We start from the raw sequence: 6,967 nt of genomic DNA, 5'->3' as shown, positions 1-6,967 counted from the left end.
TCATTATTGTAAACATCTCGCTGTCAATTTCTCCGCACCTCAGAGAAGGCAGGTGTTCATAATCACGGAAGGAGCTCGTGCCTCAAGTTACTGCTACACTAACACTTATTCGTTTCACAGCCTATTTGGATTCACATATCTTAAGCGTTACCCTCACGTTAGGCGGGATAGTTGGATTATGTCTCTGTGACCGTTATGTCAACGACATATTCCATTTGAACAAAACTCAACCCCAAATAATCGGTGAAATATTGGTAGACTAATTGCATTGGTTGAACTGCGAAGGATTGTCTTTTTTTCAATCTCAGTACCGCGCAGGATCCCCCAATGATCGATGTAGATTGTATTGCTGTAAAATTTAAAATACAAAATGAAAAAACATTTAAAAATATCTATATTTAATATAATTAGCACTTTTAACTAACCACTACTGACGAAAAATGCAGAAAAAAGTGCGAAAATTACTAACAAGAATCTCACTGAATTTTTCACCATAACTCGCCTTTATTCCCACGCTAATGCCGCTAATGAAGAAGTTATCTTTATTATTTTTAAAATCCAATTGTTTCATAAACTCCACCGATATAACCACTACTATGCGGCGAGTTTCGTTAAAACTTACAAGAAAATCTTACTTAGAAGAATCTAACTGGATTTTTCACCATAAATCGCCTTTAATCCCACGCTAATGCCGCTAATGAAGAAGATATCATTATTATTTTTAATAACCAATTGTTTCATAAACTCCACCGATATAATTACTACTATGCGGCGAGTTCCGTTAAAACTTACAAGAAGGGAAAAAATCAGGGGGAAATATACAAAAACTCAAGATGCAATTTTGATTTTAATTTTAATTCTCAGTAAGCATCATCAAAGTTTGACATCTTTAGAAAAATCTATTTACTACAGCGTATAAATGTAGCCGCTCATTGCGAAATACAATAATACACAGAACTTTACAATAACACGTTCAGCAAAACAAAATTGCAAACATTAGAGTCCAATTCAAATATCCCTTCACCTCCGCCTTTCATTCCGTCAGAAAAAGGCCTACCTCTCATTGACTCAAGACTAGAATTTATATGGTCAACTCATCCAGACACAATTCATTGATCGTCTCTTCCTCCGCTCCTTCCATTTCTTCTTCCTCTATGAGCCCTTCCAGTTTTTTTCAGCTCCAAATACATTGCTTTCAACAGAGGCGTGTCAAATGCTTCCTTAGACAAATCGAAAAGCTTCAAGTCTTCCACGAGTTTTAACCACTTTTCATCCTGTTTCTTCTCCGAGGTATCATCAACTCTTAAGTCTTCCATCGCCGATTGCTTACTATTCACCTTTTCGAAGAGAGTACACAGCTCTGAGCCTCAGATTAGTCAACTAAGGTCAGCTACAGCGCTCTATCATCACAATCACTGATGCAAGTTTATGAAAAATGCTCACTTTGTCTAAATTATTGCTGCAAATATATTCTTAATGGAATGCGAACTTAGTTCCATCCATAACACAGGAAGAAGGAATATGTTTCTCGGACAACAATACAATATTTATTTTCTTGTTTATCATATCCATAACAATGATACCATTGCATTCACCGGCTTACACTCTAAAATTGGCACGGAGAATAAAAGTAAATAAGGGGCCTATGAATTTTACATCTGAAGCTTTTATCATATTTTTTTTCATCAAATAATCTATAATCATAATTATCAGCACTCCATTTTTAAGCGATCATAAGCTTCATAGCTGATATTTTTTCTTCCAAAATATACCAATGTAAATTAATTGCAATGCGATTGTGAGAATTTTAAACACACAAAATTTTTCATAAAAACCCATGTTTTTTTAACTTGCTCCTTTCCACGCAATTCATAATCTAATTGTACTAGTCTCCTACATATTCGTACACCTGAAATAAGATACAAAGTTTACATCTACTTATCAATCAAGAAAATCATTAAAGGAAAGGTCAGTGACCTTTCATTAAATTTAATAGTAAAGTAAAAAATATTTTTATGCTTTTCATTTTACTATTTGCGTAGTTTTTCCTTCTGAGCTCATTGATGTTCAAATTTACCACGTCACATTAACATACTATAGCTCTTCGCCCTCTTCCAATCCTTACGTTAAGATTAGGAGAGTAAATACACACCATCAGAGCCACCAAATTGATAGCGTATTTCGTTCTCGTTAACATTGTCTCAATTCAAAATCACTTCGTAACTCCAGCAATCCTAGCTCCATGTTCAATGCCTCAACCCTTACATCACCACCGTTTTATCTGAAGTCACCAGCTGTATATTTCATTCTTCTTCCACATTTCCTTCAACTACTTCGATAATTAGTCCAACCGAAGTATCACGATTCTTTCTATATTGCGTAACTTGTTTCAATCAGCTTTATTCATAGTATCAGCAGTGAATGTCGGCAAGTTTGGAAGACAATTAGTGGCGCTTTAATCGGAGGAGGTTCATGTCAGTGGAAGGGAATGAAATAGTGCCAACTATACTCAGTTCTGTAGATTTGAATTACAAGCCTGAAACACCTCCATAAAATGATTATGAGCATGGAACAATTTTAAATACCTTCGATGTTAATGCTTGGTACTGCTGCAAGAGGCTATGCCAAATGAATGTTAATATTCGGTGCCACATTTTTCCACTACAAATAAGCCATTTTTGTAAATATAAGTTTGTTCCCTCTACACTTTCTCTGGGACAAACAGTGAGCTTTAAAGCGTCACAAACCTTGATAAAAGAGATTTTCTATACACAGAGGTATCATTGCCCAGCTAATAAAAGATACGTTCGATAGTGAAAGTAGGCGAGTTTGGAAGGCAATTTGTAGGGCTTTAATCGGAGATGGTTCATGTCAATCGGTGCGAGAGAAATAGTGCTATATAACTGTGCACGATTTAGTGGATTTGAATAACAAAAAGAGAATGCTGACGCCATCCATAACATAACCCACTCATGAAGGCCCCAGTTATATAGGATGAAAAATGGCTGGACAAAGGCAATGAAACTAATCCTCTCGTATTGAAGATGCATGTGATAATTATGATGATGCATGTGATAAAAACTCTTGATCATTAATTATAATTAATGATCAAGAGTTTTTATCACATTGCTATTGATTGATGAATTTAGCCGATATTTTTAGCCATATATATATTAATGATTAGCTACACTGTACTATCAATTGGTATACAGTGTATACTATGCTATTTACTATATATATACTATACACCAATCAGTCTATCGAATACACTGCTGCATTATGAAGAAGTACTATATACCACTTAATAATGAAACATTTTTTGAAAACTAGTTGTGGATGAATACCATATGATAGCCGCAGTAAAACGCAAAGTTTTTCATAATTATCATACCCCATGTGTTCTTTAAAGTGATTTCGTCTCTAAAATAGTGAATTAAATCCGCTAAAAAAGGAGGGAAGAGCATGGAGTGGTTATTTGTAAGTATTCTACCGATTAAGGAAGGTTTCAATCGAGTACTTAAGAAGCATTCAGGCAATTATAAAGCCTATTCCCTTTTATTCTATCCAACAATTGTATTCTCTTCCTTCCTCTTCCTCGATTACCCAACATTCTACCCTCTAACTCTCTTTTTAACATCCCCTCCCCGCTCTTTGCCCGCTCTATCCTTACCCTATGTCTCATATTTTTCAGCTAGAAGCTGCATCTCCTGACCCACAATGTCCAGTACTTCGTCTTTTCTCCTTCTGTTCGTCCACATTACTTCCTCCATTATTCTCTTGTCCCGCATCTCGAAAGCCTCCAGTCTTTTCTCGTCGTGCTTCCTAAGTATCCAAGTGTCCGTATTGTAAATCGCCACACTCCATATCAGGCTCTTCACAAGCCTATTCTTTAAACTCTAACATAGCGATCCTCACATAAGCTCCTTCCCGTTGATTCACGCCTCCTTCGCTAGCGAAATTCTCTCTCTGATGTCCTTAATGCTGTATCCATTTTCTTCTAATGAGCTGCCCAAATAGTTGAATTGCTCTTCATGCTCAAGTTCTTGCCCACCTACTTCAATCTTGAGTTTTACATTCCTAGCTGGCCACGTTTTAAAAACCGCTTAATCTCAGTCTTCTTATGATTAATCCTCGGCTTTCTGCTGCTTTCTCTCCTTGGTCGTTCCGTAATCCTAATCCAAAATCTCCTATTTCGTTTCCTTTTTCCAACTGATGCGTTCCAGACCCCCATCACTAATAAATTTTTCCTACCCGCAGTATCTCCCCAAGCTTTTCATACACCTCATATACTTCTTCCTACCTATGATTACTAGTGGGCATGTAAACTTGAACCAGCACAAGGTTGGTGGGTTGCGCGTCATTTTCGACCACCTGAATCCCATCGCTTACCATATACCTGCCACTCGCTAACCGATCTTCCCGTTTAATACCAAAACTACCCCTTTTATACTTTGCTCACCACCACTATGTAAAACCCTAAAACCCACCACTCCAGTAGTACCCAATATCCTTCCACCTCACTTCGGACAGACCCAGGATATCTATCTTTCCTTTCTCCAGTTCCCTTATGATAATTTCTAGCTTCACTGTGCTCGTCATTTTCCTGATTTATTTCTACCTTCTTTTATGCCATCTTCTAGGTCTTCTTTTCTTCTTTCTCGGATGCTGCTGCTGATAAGCATGATAAGTCTCTGCAAGGATTTCACATATTGATGACCTCGCGGAGCTTTTCGACCTCGCTTCCGTGAACGACACCCGCCCTTTGCATACGAGTCTCGTGCGATGAGACTCCCAGGCTCATTTGATTGTACTCAATATTTTCAGGGAAGAGACATTAGGTAGGGTTTCCCACTTCGATCGCAACGTTTTTTTATTTACGTTACACCATCACGTGGACTACCCAACGTCTGGCTCCTACCCTTCGACATATCTGGGTGACCCTACCGGGAGTAATTTAGAATTAATCTCTCCAGTACAGCTCCTGGGTTCGTACTAGCTCGCAAGCCTATCTACCGCGGCAAGGTTGTAGCCCAAGGTAAAGCCTCGGAATGGTAAAATTCACATACGGTGTAAAGCAAATACTTGACGAGGCAAAAGTAAACCAACTGCAGTTTTAAAATCATCATGCCTCTTCAACCAAAATTATTCAGAAATCGAAGAGAACAGAAATTGTGGAAAAAATTGTTCTCCATTATTCGTGCACCACCTTTAATGCTGGTGTCTTCATGATAATTCCCTGATGAAATCAAAACTATTTTACAGGTTCAACTAACTTGTCATCACCTTGAATGACACAAATTTGGTATAACTACGCAAAAAATACTTTTCAAAAGGTTTCTATTTGGTTTATGGTATCTTTTCACGTTGCATATATCCTTAGACATATTTTGCGTCGCAGGCCTACTATGCTTTACTTTTACGGTACATCCGTAGTGAGCTATGTTCATCCAAAAGCTATTTCAGACACAAAAGCAGAGCCCAAATAAGTCAAATATATATTTCTTAGTTAGTAAAAAACATATACAGTTAGTATAGAGGTTAAATTGTATAAATATAATGGGCATCATAAGTATTAATAGGTAATTTTGGGTCATATAACTCCTATGGTCAATTGAGTAGTTAAGTGACTCCCGTGTCATCGTTACAACAGTAAATTTGACGCGTGTGATATTCACATAATTCTCCCAAAGGTAGTATATTTTAATATATTAATATGAATGTTCAAAAACACAGTCACTAAACATAGACACGAAAAAAAATAAGAAAACACTCACACGAAAAATATTAATATATTTTTATATTTATTTTATTTTAATATTTCTACGTAGTTATATTTTAATGCTCATCAGTACATACCACTAGGCCACTGATGTACTATAATAATTTATACCAAACATAAACTATAATGAAGACTGCAATAATCTATACTATGTAAAGGCAAACTGAAACTATACTATAACAATACATATAATATTATAACCATTGGGCCATAAATTCATCATGCAAATAAATTCCTTTCTGCATAAATAGCTTTATTTTCGATCAACATTCAAACAAAGTACGCCATTGACAGCAATGTTACTGCATCCTCATTTAATTCAATTCACTCCGCAACAGATTCAAATGATTCATTAATTAGTTCTTTCACAATTCTTAAACCTACGATTACAATAACAACTAAGATATAATTTTAGCAGTTTAATGAGTGATAAATACATATGCATTTAATGGAACAGTACGCCTGTAGATGAAGGAGGAACGAAGAATAAAAATAAACCATCAAAAGGGAGAATGAATATCCAAACTTTTTCCAAAGTATTACTTTTTCTCCTCCCCGGTACTCCATTCATTGTATAACAAGTGTCTTGATTACATAGAAAACTCATCTCGATGTTGTACAATTTATACCACTCAAGCGATGAAATGCAATTGACTGTTTCACTTTATGAGTACGGATCAAAGACGTGTTTCAGAGAAGACAGAATTTAAAGGCGAAAAGAAACTAAAATTTCACCACGGGGGCGAACGAATAAACACGAGATTACGACCCAAAGGCTTGAATTATTCTCGCGATCCCCCGCAAGGGTCTCCCTAGATACATAATTTTCAAGTCGACCCATTGAGGCTCCTCCTGACTTGAACTCGTTTGTGAGTCAGAGAATGTTTTTGATGAGCAAAACGGAATGAGGCGTCGAGTTAAGAAATAAACCCTCGTGAAGGCGCAATCTCCACCCGGGACGAAATGAAATGAATAATTATGCGAAAGCGTTTGAGTTTGTTAAGGATTTTCATCACTGGCGCAACCAGCGGCGGTCGCGGCGACAGCGGAGTGGTAGGATGAAGACGGCAAGGAAAAAAACTTCAAAATCGGGCGAGAGTCAGAAAATGATTCCGATTAATAAGAGAGGTGATGTAGGAGGAGAAGGAATGAAGGTTTTTCCGAGCGGGGAACGGGACTCATATACAT

The 6,967-nt window shown here is 37.0% G+C and overlaps 1 long non-coding RNA gene across 1 annotated transcript; it reads right to left on the bottom strand.

Moving 5' to 3' along the window:
- Positions 1-836: 836 nt before the first annotated feature.
- On the bottom strand, positions 837-1,620 carry LOC124174046. Its single transcript, XR_006868848.1, has 2 exons — positions 1,444-1,620; positions 837-1,360 (listed from the first exon to the last, which is right to left on the bottom strand). It is a non-coding gene; the product is annotated as an uncharacterized LOC124174046 (long non-coding RNA).
- Between the last annotated feature and the right edge of the window lie 5,347 nt (positions 1,621-6,967).

This window comes from Ischnura elegans, chromosome 2, assembly GCF_921293095.1.
Source record: "Ischnura elegans chromosome 2, ioIscEleg1.1, whole genome shotgun sequence".
NCBI lineage: Eukaryota > Metazoa > Arthropoda > Insecta > Odonata > Coenagrionidae > Ischnura > Ischnura elegans.
Note: the sequence above shows the minus strand (reverse complement) of the source record. Positions and strands in the feature narration are given on the sequence as shown.